Source organism: Lathyrus oleraceus, chromosome 6 (assembly GCF_024323335.1).
Source record: "Lathyrus oleraceus cultivar Zhongwan6 chromosome 6, CAAS_Psat_ZW6_1.0, whole genome shotgun sequence".
Taxonomy (NCBI): Eukaryota; Viridiplantae; Streptophyta; class Magnoliopsida; order Fabales; family Fabaceae; genus Lathyrus; species Lathyrus oleraceus.
In genome coordinates, this window is record NC_066584.1 from 241702994 (window position 1) to 241722095 (window position 19102).

Here is a 19102-nt window from a genome sequence, read left to right on the forward strand (position 1 = left end):
TTACATTTAAGTCTTCTTTTACATTGTACATCTTTAGAGATTGAGTTTTGTATCTGTGTTTTAGTATGTATAATTCAAATTGTTTGTGTTTGAGTATGAACATTATGCTTTAAGTTAAATTAGTCGGATTTTTGGAACAAGAATCATAATTGAGATTGATTCAAGTCATGTCTCAAGTATAATCTCAAAACATCTTTGAAAATTTGAATTTTTAAGATTTTGAATGTGTGATTCGAATCACAATCCCTTGAGTCGAATCAAACAATGCATAGAAGAATCATGATTTTGTATGCTTGTGAGTCGAATCACAACTTGCTCTTGATTTAAATCATGCACTATGTGAGTCGAATCACAAGCCCCTTTTCAGCCACTGTCAAGTTTGAGTCGAATCATGACCAAACCATGACTCGAATCATAGTCTGTGTGAGTCGAATCATACTTTATTCTTGACTCGAATCACAAAAAAATGTGTGTCTCTCTCTCTAAGTGTAGATCTTGTTTCACATTATTTTTCAACTAGACTCGAATCACCAAATGTTCTTGACTCGAATCAAAACTGATTTTTTCACTTTTTTTTTATGTTTCATCTCCAGCACCTATAAATCATTTTTAACTCTCAAACCTTTAATATTGTTAGAAAACACATTCTTTCATTGATGATTTGGAAACTCACAAACCACTTGTTCTTTCATTTTTAAAAGAGTTTTAAATCTTTCTTGAACACTTGCAAACATTTTATTTCATCTTCTATCTCATTATTTTTTCATCGTTGCATGAATGTGAATCTTATCTTGGAAGATTCATGATCGATTGAGGATATTCATTTTGGATTTAACGTTTCTTTGAAAATTTATTTGAGATTTCAAAAGCTTGCAAGATTGAGGATTGTTGTAACTGGTTGTGACAATTTCAGTGGAAAATAAGAAGGTTATTCTTTCCAGATTGACCTTGGTAGTACTGTCTGGAAGTCTATGATCAGGGTACGAGTTCTTTTCAATCATCAGAATGACCTACGCTCAAGATACCGACATAATTGTGTGTAAATTTCCACAGACAGAAACTTAGGAGCAGGTTGTTGTGGATGAAAGATTCAAGAAGTAATGTCGAATAAATATTTCACATAGATTTAAGTTCGTGGAGATGTGTACAAGTAAAGATCAAGAAAAAAAGAAATTTAATTTTCAACATTTACTTTTGGACTAGTGATTGTACGAACTCTTGTAATATTGTTGCAAATCATTATGGAAGACCAACGAATTTTCAATGGGCTACAATTGGAGAGTGGATTAAGCACAAAGTGAGGACGAACATGCCAAACCAGTATAAATCCTAGTGTTGTCTCCTCTCTCTCTCTCTCTCTCTCCCTCTCTCATAGTTAATTTTGTAGTTGATCGCATGGTTAGGTTGCTTCTAATGCTTTCTATAATTGCATGTTGATAGGTTTATTTGTTTGTAGTGATTTGTTGCATAAGTTATAGGTTTTGTTAGAATTGATAATTCAATCTTGTCTTAGTGTGGATTAAGTCTGAACACTTTGATAGTAGAATCTTGTACGTGATTAAAAATCATTCGATAATACCTCTTGTAGAATTGAGCGATTTTGCAATACGATTAGTTTTTACTTTGGGGAAATTTAGTAGTTCAATTTGATACATTGTAAACTCATTAAGCACATACGTGGATCTCTCAATATAAGCTTAATCTCTTTTATGAAAAATTGGCTTCCGCCACGTAATATAAACTCTATTTTTGAAATCGTGTTAAAGACCTTTTCAATTGAAATTTTAACTTGGAAGGTCTATTCATCCACCCGTTAGACCGTTCATAATCCATATTCTGACCCAATAATTGGCCTCAAAGCTGGTCTTTTGATCAGGTCTAAGCGGCTCAAAGGTTTGGGAATATGGGTGACGACGATTCGAAAGGAGCGTACAAAAGAGCGCCAGTTTTAAAGGGGAAAATTATGCTTATTGGAAAGATAATATGTATGTTCACTTAATGTCAGTTGACAAGAGTCTATGGGTAACAATTACTGACCAACCTTTTATCCCTAAAAACGAAGTCGATAATACTATTAAAACCCCAAAAGATTTGACTGATGGTGAAACCAAAAAGGCTTTATAGGATTTGAAGGTGATGAATATTCTTATATCATCATTAAGAGCCAAAATATATTAATCTATTTCACATCATAAGAGTGCATAAACTACGCGGAACACTCTTCAAAACCTTTACAAAGGTACTAAATAAATTAAAGATTCTAAAATCAATATGTTCTCAAAGGAATACAGAGTTTTCCATATAGAACCTGGAGAATCTGTGGTATCCATGCATACTCGTTTTCTCCATTTAATCAAGAAACTAGAAAATTTGGGAAAGACCTTTTCTAACAAAGATCATGCTAAAAAAACCCGAGATCTATGTGCAGGAAATGACAACCAAAAGTAATGGCCATAAAATAGTCAAATGATCTTAGTTCTTTGGATATCACAAAACTATTTGGAAAGCTCACCGAACATGATAATGACCTAAAAACGGCTCGCTAAAATAAAATTAAAGTCGAAGAAGAAAAAGAAAGTAAAAGAAGAGAAACATGATATATCCTTGAAATCTTTGTCGTCAAGGACAAAAAAAAGGATGAAAGTGATAATTATGATGAAGATTCTTGTAAAGAAGAAGAGATGGGGTCATTTGTCACACACTAAAATCAATATATGAGGAAGTATAAGCTCAAGCAATCTGACAAAAATTTGATTAACTTCAAAAAGTCTCATTCGCATAAGAAGGAATATAAGAGAAGACAAAAATATGTCACATGCTTCGAATGTGGAAAATTGGGTCACCATAGAAACACGTGTCTGAGTCTTAACAAACATCATAATAAAAAGGATAAGGAATTCTACAAGATGAAGGGAAAACATGCTAAATGTCGTAGAGCCTATATTTCTTAGGCAGAAGAAGATGAGAGCTCCTCTTCATCTTCCGGTTCAAGTTGTGATGATGAATGCGCCAACCTATACTTGATGACACACAAGAAAAGTGAAGACTCTGAGGTATATACTTTTGATCCTAAAGTTAAACCATCTTATAGGAAATTGTTGAAAACTTTTGGTGAAATGCATGCAGATGCTCTAGATGCTTTTAAGAAAATTTCTCTCCAAAGAATAATTATTTCAAAACCTGAAAAGGAGATAAATGATCTTTATAGTGCTTTATATTCCTTAAAGGAAGAACTTGCATCTCTCGTAGATGAGCGTTTTAGTACTTCTAATACTTTAGTTGAAAAGATAGTAAAGATAGATTGTGTTACTTGTCCAATTTTAAAACTTGAAAATGAAAATCTCAAAAGGACGATTGACACAAGCTATTTCTCTATCTACTACTAATTTTATGTCTTCAAGTGAAAGAAAGATTGGTTTTGAGAAAAACCCCCGACTTGCTAGAAGAAATAGAAAGAGTATTTCATCTAAAGTTATATGTCATTATTATGGTGTTAAAGGTTACATTAGGCCCCATTCCCATCTATGGAATGTCAAAGTTCTCAATGGTACCATGACTTGGATACCTAAGTGTTATTTAATTAACCCCTAAAGACCCAACTAAAATTGGGTACCTAGTTCTATCTATTGATGTTTTATGCAGAAGTGTTTAGGAATCTTGATGGATTCTCAAGATAAGTAAAGAAAGTGTATCAAATCATATTTTTGATCGTATTGTATCTTTGCTATATTAGTGTTGTTATTTTCTAACTTTACTTATGCAACAAGCGTAATCCAAGATCATCATAATTGGTATGATTGTTCCTTTCTTCTCTATCTTGTATAGTTGCACTTAATTTATCTTAATCTTTTTTATTGCATCATGGTCATTCATCTATTTTTCATATGCATAAAAATTGTTTTTAACCTGCATCAAACTAGTGATTTCATTGCATTAAAGTATTTTCTCATTAAATGGTTTTTCGCATTACTTTTTTTTCGCATAAGAAGTTGCACATTCATATTAGTTCAAATTTACGTTGATGATATTATAATTGGTGCCACTGATGAATCTCTTTGTAAGATGTCTGCTAGTATCATGTAGGGTGAATTTGAGATGTCTCTAATGGGAGAGCTTACCTATTACCTTGGATTACTTATCAATTAAGCGGAAGATGGAACTTTCATAAGCCAAACAAAGTATTGCTTGAAGCTTCTCAAGAAGTTCGATATGCAAAATTCAAAAAGTGTCTCAACCCCCATGGCGTTAAATGTGCTGATAGACAAAGATGAGTGTGGAGTAGAGATCAACATTACCAAATATTGAGGTATAATATGATCCTTACTCTATTTAACCATGAGCAAGCCATATATTATGTTTAGTGTGTGTATGTGTGCTAGATTTCATGCATGTCCTAGGGAATCCCACTTTAAGAGCGTAAAAAGTTATGTTAACGGAACCTCATATCACAGTCTTAGTTTCCTAAAGGAAGCGAATGTAAATTAGTAGGTTTTTCTGACCCTGCTTTTTCCGGTTGCAATTCGGATAGGAAAAGTACTAGTGGGACTTGTCATCTATTTGGAAACTGTTTAGTTTCTTGGCACAGTAAGAAACAACATATAGTTGCTCTTTCTACCCGCGAGGATGAATATGTAGCCGTTGGTAATTGTTGTGCACCAGTCTTATGGCTAAAGAAATAATTATTGGATTACAATTTAAAACCTGGTTGCTTTCCAATAAAATGCGACAACACTAGCGCAATAAGTCTAACTAAGAATCATGTACTTTATTCACATACTAAACATATATAGATCATGCATCATTTCCTTAGGGATCATATTGAAAAGAGGGATGTTAATTTTGAATATGTGAATTCGAAAAATCAACTTGTTGATACCTTTACAAAACCATTATCCTTCGAACCCTTTCATAAGATACACAGGGAATTGGGAATCCTAGATTTGTCGTACTTTAAATAGATTTGGTTTCCTATTTCATTTGATTTTCTATAAATTTATGTTATACACTAACATTTTCTTATAGTAATTTATTCTAGCCAAAGCTATTGGTATGCTTCTTGAACTATTTGCATACTTTTTACATTCCTTAATTCATTCATTCTTAAGTTATTATATAATTGTTCATCTATTTCATTTAATATATTTTTAAATGCATGCTATTAATTATCTACATTTGAGCATTATTATGTTTGTTCACACATTATTTAAATCTTCCATTCATATTAGTTTTGATCACATTTTGTGTTTTGTTGTATAGTTGCATGTCTATTTTCTTATTTGTTGCAATTAGCATGTCTATCTTCGTATTATGTATTCGATCTTTGATGTTATACATTCTTCTTAGCTATTTTTAGCTCATGAGTTTCTCTAGAATATCGTTTGTGTTGCTGGTTTTGTTTGCATTTAGGCTCATTAACATCTATCTTTTTTTGATTTTGTCAAATGGGGAGAAATTATAATGTGACTCTATATTTGTTTTATGCATTTTATGATGTTGTATATTGTGCAATGTTTCAGGGGGAGCACAAGCAATTGAAGGAATCCACTGATTTTGTTTTTATTTTGCTTGAAGTCGAATTAATTCCAAGTGAAAGCTTACCAAGCATAAAAAAAGGGGAGATTGAAGTTGCATGTCTCAGATAAATTAAGGAGGATACCTCTATGTGGTTTTGTTTCTTGTCTCTTAAGCTTTAATTTGAATTTAGTTTACATTTGAGTATCCTATTCAATTGCACATCTTTAAGGTTCGAGTTTTGGATCCGTGTTTTAGCATGCATAATTCAAACTGTTTGTGTTTGAGTATGAACATTATGCTTTAAGTCAATTATTCGAGTTTTTGGAACAAGAACCATAATTGAGAATGATTTAAGTCATGTCTATGTAGAATTTCAAAACATCTTGGAAAACTTGAATGTTTGAGATTATGGACGTGTGATTCGAATCACACAATCTCTTGAGTCAAATCAAACAAGGCAGAGAAGAATCAAGATTTTTTAAGCTTAAAGTCAAATCAGAACCTGTCCTTGATTCGAATCATGCACTATGTGAATTAAGTCACAGTTGTACACGAGTCGAATCATAAGTCCTTTTTCATCCACTGCCAAGTTTTAGGAGAATCATGACCAAAGCATGACACGAATCATAATATGTGTGAGTCAATTCATGCTTTATTCATTACTCGAATCACAGAAAAATGGGCCTCTCTCTAAGTGTAGATCTTGTTCCACATTACTTTGCCACTTGAATCAAATAACAAAAGTTATTAACTCGAACCAAACATTATTTTTTCACTTCTTTTTGTGTTTCGTTTCCAGCACTTATAAATCATTTTTAACTCTCAAACCTTTCATAATGTTAGAAAACATATTCTTTCATTAATGATTTGAAAACTAACAAACTACTTGTTCTTTCATTTTCAAAAGAGTTTTGAATCTTTCTTGAACACTGTAAAACAAGTTCTTTAATCTTACATCTTATTCTTTTTCCATTGTTGCATGGATCCAAATCTTACCTTGGAATATTCATGGTTGATTGAGCAGTTTCGTTTTGGATTGAATTTTTATTTGAAGATTTGTTTAAGATTTCATAGGCTTGCAAGAGTGTGTGGTGTTGTGTCTGGTTCTGACAATTCTAGTGAAAAAGAAGAAGGTTCTTCTCTCCAGGTTGACCTTGGTAGCATTGTGTGGAAGTCCTCAGATAGGGTAGAAGTTCTTTTTGAATCCTCAGACAAACCAACGCTCAAGATACCAGAGGAATTATATGGATTTTTCGACATAATGAGACTTAAAGGAAGGTTGTTAGGCCTGAAAGATTCAAGAAGCGATCTCGAGTAAAAATTTCGCATAGAGTTTAGTTTGTGGAGCTATGTCTGTTGGAGAAAAATTGGTTTGGCCCATATCCCTTAGGTTTTGATGATAAAAAATTATGTAAAGAACAATTGGGTATACTAATGTTTGTTCAAGTGTGTAGGACCATATACTAAAATTTCATATAAAATCCAAGTATTGGTATTGACTCTGAACATTCAATCAGAAGCATGAAGATCAAATATGATGTGTTAGAAGCTGAAGACCAGAATCTGAAGAAGTCATCTTCCAAAGAGGTGAATGTTCGAAGGTCAGAGTCTGAAGGAGTCAGCCTCTGAAGACCAGACTTTGGATAAATATGCTTCTAATGAATAGAACCTGAGTCAGTCAAAGCGCAAGGACCAAGGTGATATTGATAGGTCATTGTTCATCTCTGAACATGCTTTGTCACGTGAAAACCTAAGTTATATCTTCTTCATAGAGTCTGCTAGGATACAACTTCTAATTCCTTTTGTAGCAAAGGTTTTTCAAACTATCTTTCACATAACTTGACAATTTATTGAAACATACTAACGTCTCTTTTGAAGCTTCTCAAAGGTCTCCATTGTGCTGCATCTTCAACGACTCTTTTTATTCTCTATTTAAGGATCTAAAAGACTTAAAGATACACACGCACACACACACACACACACACACACACACACAACTGCTCATGAACAACTATTGACAACAAAAAGAGAAGTTACTATGTCAAGAAAAACACAAGCTTAACTTAGGATTTATTATCCTTGTATATCTTAGAAATCCTCAAGTCTTAAAGAGTTCATTTATTGTGTATTCTTTATAGACATCTGATTGTATATCAAGTGTATTTTCCCAACAATCATTTATCTGCTAGGTAGATTGTTAGAAGTCTCCTACTAAGTGTTTGGGCAAAGGAAGTCTTTAGCTTACGTGATTGAGCAAGGAAGTCTCTTATTTGTATGTTTGAGCAAAGGAAGTTTCTAGCTTGTGTGCTTGAGCAAGGAAGTCTCTTACTTGTGTGTTTGAGAAAAGGAAGTCTCTTGCTTGTGTGCTTGAGCAAAGAAAGTCTCTTACTTACGTGTTTGAGCAAATGAAGAGTCTTGCTTGTGTGCTTGAGAAAATTGTAATCTTGTGTGATTATAGTGAAAATCTCTTGTAATTATAAAGTGAAAATATCTTGTAATTAGAGAGGAATGCAGTCCCTCTGTAATTACAAAGGGACTGCATTCTTTTTAAACTCTTAAGTCATATTCTAAACACAAGGTTATAGAATCTGATTTAGTTAGGGGAATGAGGATAACTCTGTGTGTTATTCTTATTTATTGCATATTATATTTGTTTCCTATCTCTAACTAAATCATGTTCTATAACATTGTGTTTAGAATATGAGTTAAGAGTTTAAAAAAAAGAAAAAGCCAACATGATTCAACCCCCTTTCTTGTGTTTTTCTCACACCCAATGACAATATTGCTTGCGTGTATTTCATGCAAGATAACAAACATATAAATTTGGATTTCAATATTCAGAAAACCCCTAAGACTGTATTTGATGTGTATTATGTATACATTAAAGTTGCATGTCTTGATACATTAAGGGGGGGGGGGGGGGTACCTTTATGTGGTCTTGTTGCATGTCTCTGATACATAAAGGAAGATACCTTTAATTTTAATTTAGTTTTACATTTGAGTCTTCTTTTCAATTTCATATCTTTAAGGATCGAGTTTTGCATCCGTGTTTTGGTATGCATAATTCAAATTGTTTGTGTTTGAGTACGAACATTATGCTTTTAGTCAATTAGTCGAGTTTCTGGAACAAGAATCATAATTGAGATTAATTCAAGTCATAAGGATAATCTCAAAACATCTTTCAAAAATTGAATTTCTGAGATTTTGGATGTATGATTCAAATCACAATCCCTTAAGTCGAATCAAATAAGGCATAGAAGAATCATGATTTTGTATGCTTGATTCGAATCACAACTTGCTCTTGATTCAAAATATGCATTATGTGAGTTAAACCACAATTTGTACATGAGTCGAATCACAACTCCTTTTTCAGCCACTGTCAAGTTTGAGTCGAATCATGACCAAACCATGACTCTCTGTGTGAGTCGAATGATGCTATATTCTTGACTCAAATCAAACAAAAAATGGGTCTCTCTCTAAGTGTAGATCTTGTTCCATATTATTTTTCCATTAGACTCGAATCACCAAATCTTCTTGACTCGAATCAAAAGAGATGTTTTCACTTCTTTTTCTGTTTCATATCTAACACCTATAAATCATTTTTAACTCTCAAATCTTGCATAATGTTAGAAAATAAATTCTTTCGTTGGTGATTTGAAAACTCACAAACCACATGTTCTTTCATTTTCAAAAGAGTTTTAAATCTTTCTTGAACAACTGCAAACATTTTCTTTCATCTTCTATCTCATTCTTTTTCCATTTTTGCATGGATTTGAATCCTATCTTGGAAGATTCGTGATTGATTAAGGATATTCATTTTAGATTTAACGTTTCTTTGAAGATTTATTTAAGATTTCAGTGGCTTTCAAGATTGGGTGTTGTTGTAACTGGTTGTGACAATTCCAGTGGAAAAGAAGAAGGTTCTTCTTTCCATATTGACCTTAGTAGTACCATGTGGAAGTCTATGAACATGGTAGGAGTTGTTTTAAATCTTCGGACATACCAACGCTCAAGATACCAATGGAATTGTGTGGAAATTTCCACAGACAGAAACTTAGGAGCATGTTGTTAAGGCTGGAAGATTCAAGAAGTAATCTCGTGTAATTTCACATAGAGTTAAGTTCGTGGAGTTGTGGACAAACCAAGATCCAGAAAAGAAGAAATTTAATTTTCAGCATTTACTTTTGGACTAGTGATTATACGAACTCTTGTAATATTGTTGCAAATCATTGTGGAAGACCAACGAATTTTCAATGAGCTACTATTGGAGAGTGGATTAAGCACAAAATAAGGACAAACATGCCAAACCACTAAAAATCATAGTGTTGTATCCCCTCTCTCTCTCTCTCACACACACACACACACAAAAAAAATTGTAGTTAATCGTATGATTAGGTTGTTTCTATTGCTTTCTTGAATTGCATGCTGATAGGTTTATTTGTTTGTAATGATTTGTTTCATAAGTTGTAGGTTTTGTTAGAAGTGATAATTCAACCTTGTCTTAGTGTGGATTAAGTCTGAAGACTTTAATAGTAGAATCTTGTATGTGATTAAAAATCATTCGATAGTACATCTTGTGGAATTGAATGATTTTATAATACGATTAATTTATACTTTGGGGAAATTCAGTAGTTCAATTTGATACATTGTAAACTCATTAAGCACAAATGTGAATCTCTCAATATAAGTGTAATCTATTTTACGCTAAACTTGCTTCCACCATGCAAAATAATCTCTATTTTAGAAACCATGTTCAAAACCTTTTCAAACAAATTTTTAACTTGGGATGTATATTCACCCCCTCTAGACTATTCATAATCCATATTCTGCCCTAACATATACGTGGACACACCTACAAGTTGACAAAGGGATGAATTATAATTTCAATCTCTAGACAAACTCATGGAAAATATTATAAACACTTGGACAATATTATACACAAGTCGTTATTCATACATTAGTCACATAGACATACATTATTCACACTATAAATCATACATAATTCATTCATTCATAATGTTTGTATGAGGCGATACTATTCTTGGCCACCCAAAAGGCTCAATAAGAGAGACTCCAAGATTGAAAGCTAATTGAGAATCACACAATAAAAGGAAGGACCTTTTTACTTTCAAGCATAAATGATACCAACCCCTAGGTTACCACACACCGCCTAGATCAATCAGACAATCCCCAATACTATACACCGCATTTCACATGAAACAGTCATAAGTACATTTGTTATATAAAGAGAAGAGGCACAACTTTTCAGGTATTAAAATCAATCTCTGTTTCTCAATATTTCTCATTCTCTAATTCACTGGGGTCTTGGAGTGCTAACCTTATAGGCACACCTCGCGCCTCTATACCAGAAATCTCAGTGAACCATATCAGAATTATAATCATTGATCCATATCACACTTTTTATTCCCTCGCGGAACAATGGCTCCATTTGTGGTAATCGAATTTGGTTCCTACTAAATTAAACAATAAACCTTCATTCTTTTGTCTAAGATCCAGATCTCAAATATTTGATCATCAAGCTATTGATATTCTCACATGAAGTCCAAAATTCAATAACTCTTAGTATGGTCGATTCCATACCCGCTAGAACCACCAAGGCCACCACCGCTGTAACAACGAAAGTAAGCATGAATCCTCCCCTTCCTCCTTCTCTAAGATCATATGGCCCATTGTTTATGACTTCATCATCAAATCAAACTTTAGGATAAGAGAGAGAGAGAGAGAGAGAGAGAGAGAGAGAGAGAGAGAGAGATATCTGAAGAAGATGATCCAATAGTAGAACTAAGGAGAAACCCTATGCCCGCTCATATTCTTGATTGTAGGATACTCAAAACAATGGAGAATCTCTAAAACTATTTAACTATGAAGGGAATGAGGATCCTGAAGAGCATATCAAGCATGTTAATAATCCTCTTTATTATTATCACGCCGAGGTACATGGAAAGTGAAAACTCTTCACAACAAACCTCACATGAGCTGTTAGGAAGTGGTACAAGTCTCTCTCAAACAAGACTATAAACCCGTGGAGGGACCTTTGTGATGTATCCACCTCTCAATTTACCGCTTGGAAGAAGTATCTAGCTATGATGGCGGTGCTTAGTGGAATTACTCAAGGCAAGAAAAAAACTCGCGAGAATACATTGACAAGTTCACCAAAGTGGTCGTGGTAGTAGGAGGTGGAGAATATGGATTAAGGTGATGGATTTTAAAGAAAAGCTTGAGGACAAATTATAAGTTTCAAGAGAAGTTGAGGCTAGAAGGGGATAACAACATGAGCGAACTACTAAAGAAAGCACGATTGAAGAAAAATTAGGAGGACGAGCTCATAGATGATATGTGACCTCTTGGAAAAACTAAGAGTATGATAGATTCTTTGGGAAATATGTCAATAGTTGAAGGGATGGCGGGGATCATGGGTTCCAATCGAGAGGTTCTTCTTACACCCATTTGGACACTTTCAGGGAAAATATCTGGCATGAGTGCGCTAGTACCAAATTTAAACAGGCCAACATCAAGAATCAGTATCCACTTTAAGAGTCCAACATGAATGAAAAATTGAAATATTGTCATTTCTATAATGTCACGACCATCACACTAATGACTGCATCCAACTGAAGGATGCCATTGAAGAGTTGATAAATAAGGGATGTCTGATCAAGTACACCTGAGAAGGCACTAGGAAATAAAATAGAGGAAGGAAGGGGAAACCTTTAGACCGAGAAGAATAACCTAAGAGTAAATGGTCTCCCAAAAAAGACGAGATATTTCCAAGAAAGGCCATTGAAGTTATGGCCGATGGAGAAGAAGGCAACCGAGGGGGAAAATATATGTACATTACTTCTATAATGGATGGTGTTTTGTGTATGAACAACCATTCAAATGGATCTTCCAAAAGAAAGATAAATGAGATGATGGTCGTTAGTAAAGAACAAAGGGAAACCTTGACAAAAAAGCCAGAGAGGCCCATCCTCAGGTTCATATACAACGAAAAAATAGGGTTTATATACAACGAAAAAAGCCATTTGCATGAAGCAATGACAATCAGTCGTTCTTCAGCAAATCCGACTGAGAGTGATTCTGCTTGGGAAGCTTATAGAAGATGGATGAACTCCAAGATCTCTAGGCTGGAGAATTTAGGGTTCAAAGTTTCTGAAAGAAACTTCCTTTCTGGGTTTATTCCCTTAATGGAAATCTAGAAGTTACCAAACTCCCAGTTATGTCTTCCTGTTCCAGAGGTCAAGGAATTTACTCAAGAAGTTGTGGAAGAGGTAGTCATTCAAGATGTTTTAGTTGTTTTTGGACATCAGGATTGCATAATGAAAGAAGTTGTTGCTCAGATTGTTGGTTTTGAAACTCAACAAGTTAAAGTTTTTGTTTCTCAACCTTCTGTTGGAACATCATCTGGAGATATTCATATTGGACTTATGAAGACAATTGAGGAAATCAAGGCTAATAATGTGTTGGTCAAAGAGCGTCTAGACAAACAGGAATTGATGTTTCAATTGATTTTATCCAAACTTCCTCCACCTCCTCCTCAGAACCCCTAGCCCTTTATTTTTTTTAATGCTAGTTGTATCTTTTTTTCCTTTTGGCATAATCAATGAAAATCATTTTGTTTCTTTCTTATTATTTCGTCTATGTCTTTTTGATTGATGACAAAGAGGGAGAAACATATCTAAGGGGAAGTTTCGTAGTTATTTTGATATACCTAAATCCCTTAAGTAAGAACCCAAACATTGAATAATGTTTTTTTGCTAAGAACTACTTCGAAGAATAGGTTGTTAAATGATTTGCAGGGTTATGTTCAAGAATTAGAATGCTTATGATCAAACATCAGAAGTTCTTAAAGTTCCAAAGATCAGAATACAAGTTTCTGATGAAATGGTCTTTTATCTGAGTTTGTACAACCTTCATGATGATAATTAAGTATCAAATTCAAGTACATGAAAGTTCAAGGAATTAATATCCATGTTCTGAACCTAGAATGTTGAGTACTTGACATCAAAGTTATTCTGAAAGTTCTTTTTTGAAAAACCGTGGCATTGGCATCTTACTATAAGGAAGAGTTTCCTCTATAGCAATCAGACTTGAAAATCAAGTTTCTTTAAGAAGATAACTATCTTCAAAGCGTCTTCAAAAGAACTCAACAAGGCTTCTGAAGTGAAGCTTATCAGAATGTTGATGTTAACAAACCAGTGCTCTGGAAAACATCAATCAAATTCTAAAGATAAACCAGATTCTGACTGAAATTTTACTCTGGTACTTCAAAAACGTTAATCAGGAAAGTGTTCTTTTGTTCTGCTTTTATCTTTTTAGGATTATACATCTCAGGGGGAGCTTTGTGCTTCTGTACGATATATTCTTCTGTGATTACCCTGTACAAAAATGTTCATCAAAATACATGTTTTGTCATCATTAAAAAGGTGGAGATTGTTAGAACAAGATTTAGTTCTGCATCTATACCTTGAGTTTTGATGATAACAACGTTGTATTTGTGTGAGAATAATTTTGGTACCCTAATGGTTTTTTATTGTGTAACTTTAACAGCCAATTCTAATTTTGAATATATGACATGCAACATCATCGTTTTCTGAATAATGTGTTCCAAATACGCTTATGCACCAACTATTAGAAGTTCTTAAAGATGTTCAATATTACTAAAGCAATGATCTTTTTGCTTCTGTGCTGATTCATTTCTGAGAAGCTTCTGAGGAGACATTATGTTGGTGCTGCAATGTTCTCTCAGTTCATGCTTCTGTACGTAACTCTGATCACCAAACTTATGAAGAATGGAAAGCTTTTGAAGTTGTGTTATGTAGCTGAAGATTTTGAAGATCTCAAGGCAGACGATTGATGTTATCAAGGTTCTGACTGAAGATTCTGAAGACTCTGGAGATTCTGAAGATCTCAAGCCAGACTACTGACACTGTCAAGGTTCTGACCAAAGATTCTGAAGTTTTTGAATCCAACTTTATGTTTCTTCATTTCATGCTTCGTCAACTTTCATCAGAATCCAATGAACTTATAAATAAGACCAAATGGGAACATGATCAAATAGTACATGGTACAAATCGAACATCATCTCCACTACCTGATTTAATGGGTAGGGACAGTACTATACATCACACCTATCACTAATTTTATAGCAGAAGGACAGTACGCAGTATCACTCCTCTCCCATCCAACAATGGACAGTTGCTCTATGAGCTTTCCCCCTTTTTCCCTCCAATGGTCTCCTTCTTATGCTATATAAGTGAGACTTAGAGACTTGAAGAAAAACGTCGGTGACATAATATCTTGATAAGTATATTTCTTTTTGAAAATTTGTCATTTGTTTGTACATAGTTTTTATTTAAGAGTTTGTTTATCATTTGTGTAAAATATGCTTGTATAGAAGCATCTTGTAACACATAAAAATTATTATTCAAATTGTTTGTTTGATTCCTTGAGGAGTTTATCCTTAAGAAGACAAAGAAGGTTGTTCTTTGTGAGTCCTTAAGGAGACTAGGTTATAGTTGGATCCTTGAGAAGACAAAGAAGGTTATTCTTTGTGTTTATTGTAATCTGTTGATTATAGTGGATTAAGTCCTTGTGTGTAAGGCAAAATTACCTTGGCGGGTGGACTTGAGTAGTTTTGAGTTTCAAGCAAACCAGGATAAAAATACTTGTGTTTTTATCTATATTTTCTTAATTTGTTAGTGTTTTTCTTGTTTTTGAAAAATATTTTGCTTGTAAAACTCAATTCAAACCCCCCATTTCTTGTGTTTTTCACACCTTCAGAAACTTTCAATTCTATCTTTCCAATACTAAAACTTTTCTCCATCAAACATTGGAGGTCTTGCAGAATAATGATATTTATCATTGTTTGCATGTGCCATATTGTGTTTAAAAAAAGATGGACCTTTATCAGGCACAGTTAAATGTTTGACACACAGAGTAAAAAAAACATAACCAGACTCTAATACAAATTGAAGGTGCAAGAAACACAAGAAAGGGGGGGGGGGGGGTGAATTGGTTTTCTAGATTAAAAAGCTTTTGCAACCCAATATCTCAAACAACAAAGATAATCATAAAGATAAGAACATAAGTATTTTTATCCTTGTTCACCGTTAACGAAGCTACATCCAGTCCACCCGTCTAAGTGATTTTGCCTTCTCAATAAGGACTTAATTTAATAATCAAACTAATTACAACAAATCAAAGACACACAGTCTAATACTTCTTTATAAATTATGACTATACCCTAGTATCTCAAGGAAATATAACTCAAAGACTAACTGCCAATGACTTCTTGAGAATTTTGACTACACTTAGCCTCTCAAAGAATTAACCAAAGGTTTATGTTTACAAGTTGCTTCAAAAAGAAGATACATAACTTTAAATCAAATATTAAACTTAGGAAAGATATTCAAAGAAGATGTTCTAAGTGTATGAGTGTAAAAAACACTTCTTTTATTTTTCTCTTTCACGTATGTTCTTTGAGTGTATGTATTTTCAATGCAAATCGGTTCTCATTTTTCCAACCTTCCAATACGTCGTTTTATAGGAAGAAATAGATTCGTTGGAGGGTAAAGTTGGAATATCCTCAATGTAATACTTGTATGAAGGTCACTTCATATTTCAACATTATAGTGGATCTTGAAGCAGATGGTTGGTGAGGATGATGGGACGTGAAAAACTCCGTTGGTACAGAGTATAGTACTTTACATATAAAGTAGATTTGCTTTTGTACTTCTGTCACATCAATAAGTCGTTAACCTTTGGATTTTTTACCTTCTAGTCAGAGGCTTCATATACAAGTTGATGAAGCTTCAATAGAGTTTGAAATTTGTGTTTAGAACTTTGGTGAAACTTCAGAGTCTTTGGAGTTCAGAATATATCACTTTGCAAGATTTATATACGTATTATATGAGGATTTGTATCCTTTATAGTGGAACGACTGTGTCTTTTGAATACAATTAGCAAGGATGATGTCCCCTCAATATATATGGTGTGATTGTATGGCGTGGTAAGAAATTATAAACCTCACGAGTGGGTCAGAGGCCCATAGAGGAGTAAACCTCATGAGTGGGTTAGAGGCCTACAGAGAAGTAACCTCATAAGTGTGTCCCATAAAAGAATAAAACCCATGATTGGGTTAGAGACTCATAGAGGAGTAAACCTCACGAGTGGGTTAGAGGCCCATAGAGGAGTAAACCTCATAGTGGGATAGAGGCCCATAGAAGATTAAACCTCATAGTGGGTTAGAGGCCCATACAGGAGTAACCTCATAAGTGAGTTAGAGACCCATCGAGTATTAAACCTAACGACTGAATTAGAGGCCCATATATAAGTAAACTTCACGAGTCAGTTAGAGGCCCATAAAGGAGTAAACCTCACAGTGGGTTAGAGGCCCAAAGAGGAGTAAACTCACAGTATGTTAGAGGCCCAAAGAGGAGTAACCTCACAAGTGAGTTAGAGGCCATAGAGGAGTAAAGCTCATAGTGAATTAGAGACCAATGGAGCAGTAAACCTCACTAGTGGGTTACTAGCCATAGAGGAGTAAACCTCACAATGAGTTAGAGGCCCATAGAGGAGTAACCACACAAGTGGGTTAGAGGCCCATAGAAGAGTAAACATCACTAGTGAGTTAGTGTCCCATAGAGGAGTAAATATCACGAGTGGGTTAGAGGATCATAGAGGAGTAACCTCACAAATGGGTTAGAGGCCCATAGATGAGGAACCACAAAAACAAGTTAGAGTCCCATAGAGGAGTTATGATAGGATTTAGCCAACCCATTTGAGGATAAGCTCTTATGTGAGAGATCAGTGTGGTCAAACTTGTGAGTACATATGGTGTACAAGATAGCAATGAGAGCCAACATGGATTAATTATATTTAGCATGAGAAAATATCAAATGTCTTACACTCTTATGTTTGAGTATATTTGTAAGGAGTAGAAGTGGAAGGGCTTACGGGGTGATGACCTCAAGGAGACGTGTATACTTATCTGATTGCCATGCATATAATATATGGATAGATGGTCATAAAATGGATTTGGATGATTCACTTGTGTACATGGCTTCGGATGTGGACCCCCCCATATGAATGGTATCATATGTATACAACACCAAAGTATTCCTTTTGATGTAGGATACGTGAGTTACCCTTTTCTTCATGTTTAAAATTTTTTATGATCCTTGTCTCGACATATAATTCCAATTGTATCCTCTGAAAGAGCGCACTTGAGCTCCCATGAGGTAGAGCAGGATGCTCAGTGATCCATACACCATACTTGGAAGTGAATCCTTTCTGTATAGTCCATGGCCTATGAGCTATATGGGAGGGTTACACTAATGGCTCAATTCTGAACATAGTGGACCATACATGGCTTAGCTCTTGCACGAAGGCATGTGATAAGCCAAATTTTCGATATTATTCTTGTGGGAGGACCTTGAGGGGTCATGGTCGTGTGAGTGACATATGAGTTATACTGTTGGAGGCTTTTTCTTTGCTTCGATAGAGTCTTAGTGAGTCCCAATATGTAAACACATGAATTAGGGTTTACGCATAATCACTACATCTCTATCAGCTCGGTATGTTACCCTATTATCGATTGGGGAACCGTGATAAGATAAATATATTTTATTATGTGCATCAGTAGCCTATAAGGCTAAGTAGATGACCTCGATGAATTGACCATGAAGTGTTAAGTCGGTATTCAGTTATGCGGGATGGATGCGGAATGCCATGATAAATCCATACAAGCATACCAAAAATATTTGAGGACCATGTTTAAGATTGCATGAACCAAGTTTTGAATTTTGCCTTAATCATGTAAGAGATATCATAATAGAATCCACACCAATGAAGTAAAGCACCAGATGAATGTGCTTAAGTAAGCAACAATAGACCCAACTAAGACTAATGAAGTTATCAGGAACCTAAATTGTAGGTTCCATCGCATCATTAAAGAATAACTTAGGGATTTGTGTATCATCAATACAAGTATGCACAAATAATTGAGCGGTGTAACTCACACTACTACAAATAATACATGTTATGATAAAATATTTATCTCACCCAACCAAAAACCGAGGTAAAAGGTCAAGGCGCGTCATGTTTTATATTATTTTTTAATAAATACTACACATTCTTTTAGTTTTTAAATAAAATCGAGGAAAAAATATTTCTGGACATGCTTTGAATCCCAACATCAGCAGTTTATGTTTTTATTTCTTTAAAAGCGGTGTCTTTTTTTTTTAATTTTAAAATTAATTATTTATTCCTTCGATTATATTTAATAATCAAGGGATTAGATTATCATATTTTACTATAAAAGCACTCTTTAATCAGATTTTACCCTAAACCTAACATATACGTAGTCGCTTCAAAGTCTTACGCATCATTCTCTTAGATGGATTGCAAGACAGAAAAAATCTTCAATTTTCTTCAATTTTGAACAAAATATTTTTTCTACCCTTGCAATCTATCTCACATAAATATGTTGTTGTTGTTGTATTTTTGTAATAAACTTTATATGTTGTCAATCAAAGAAAACATTGAGATTTTTTTTGCTTTCCTCGGT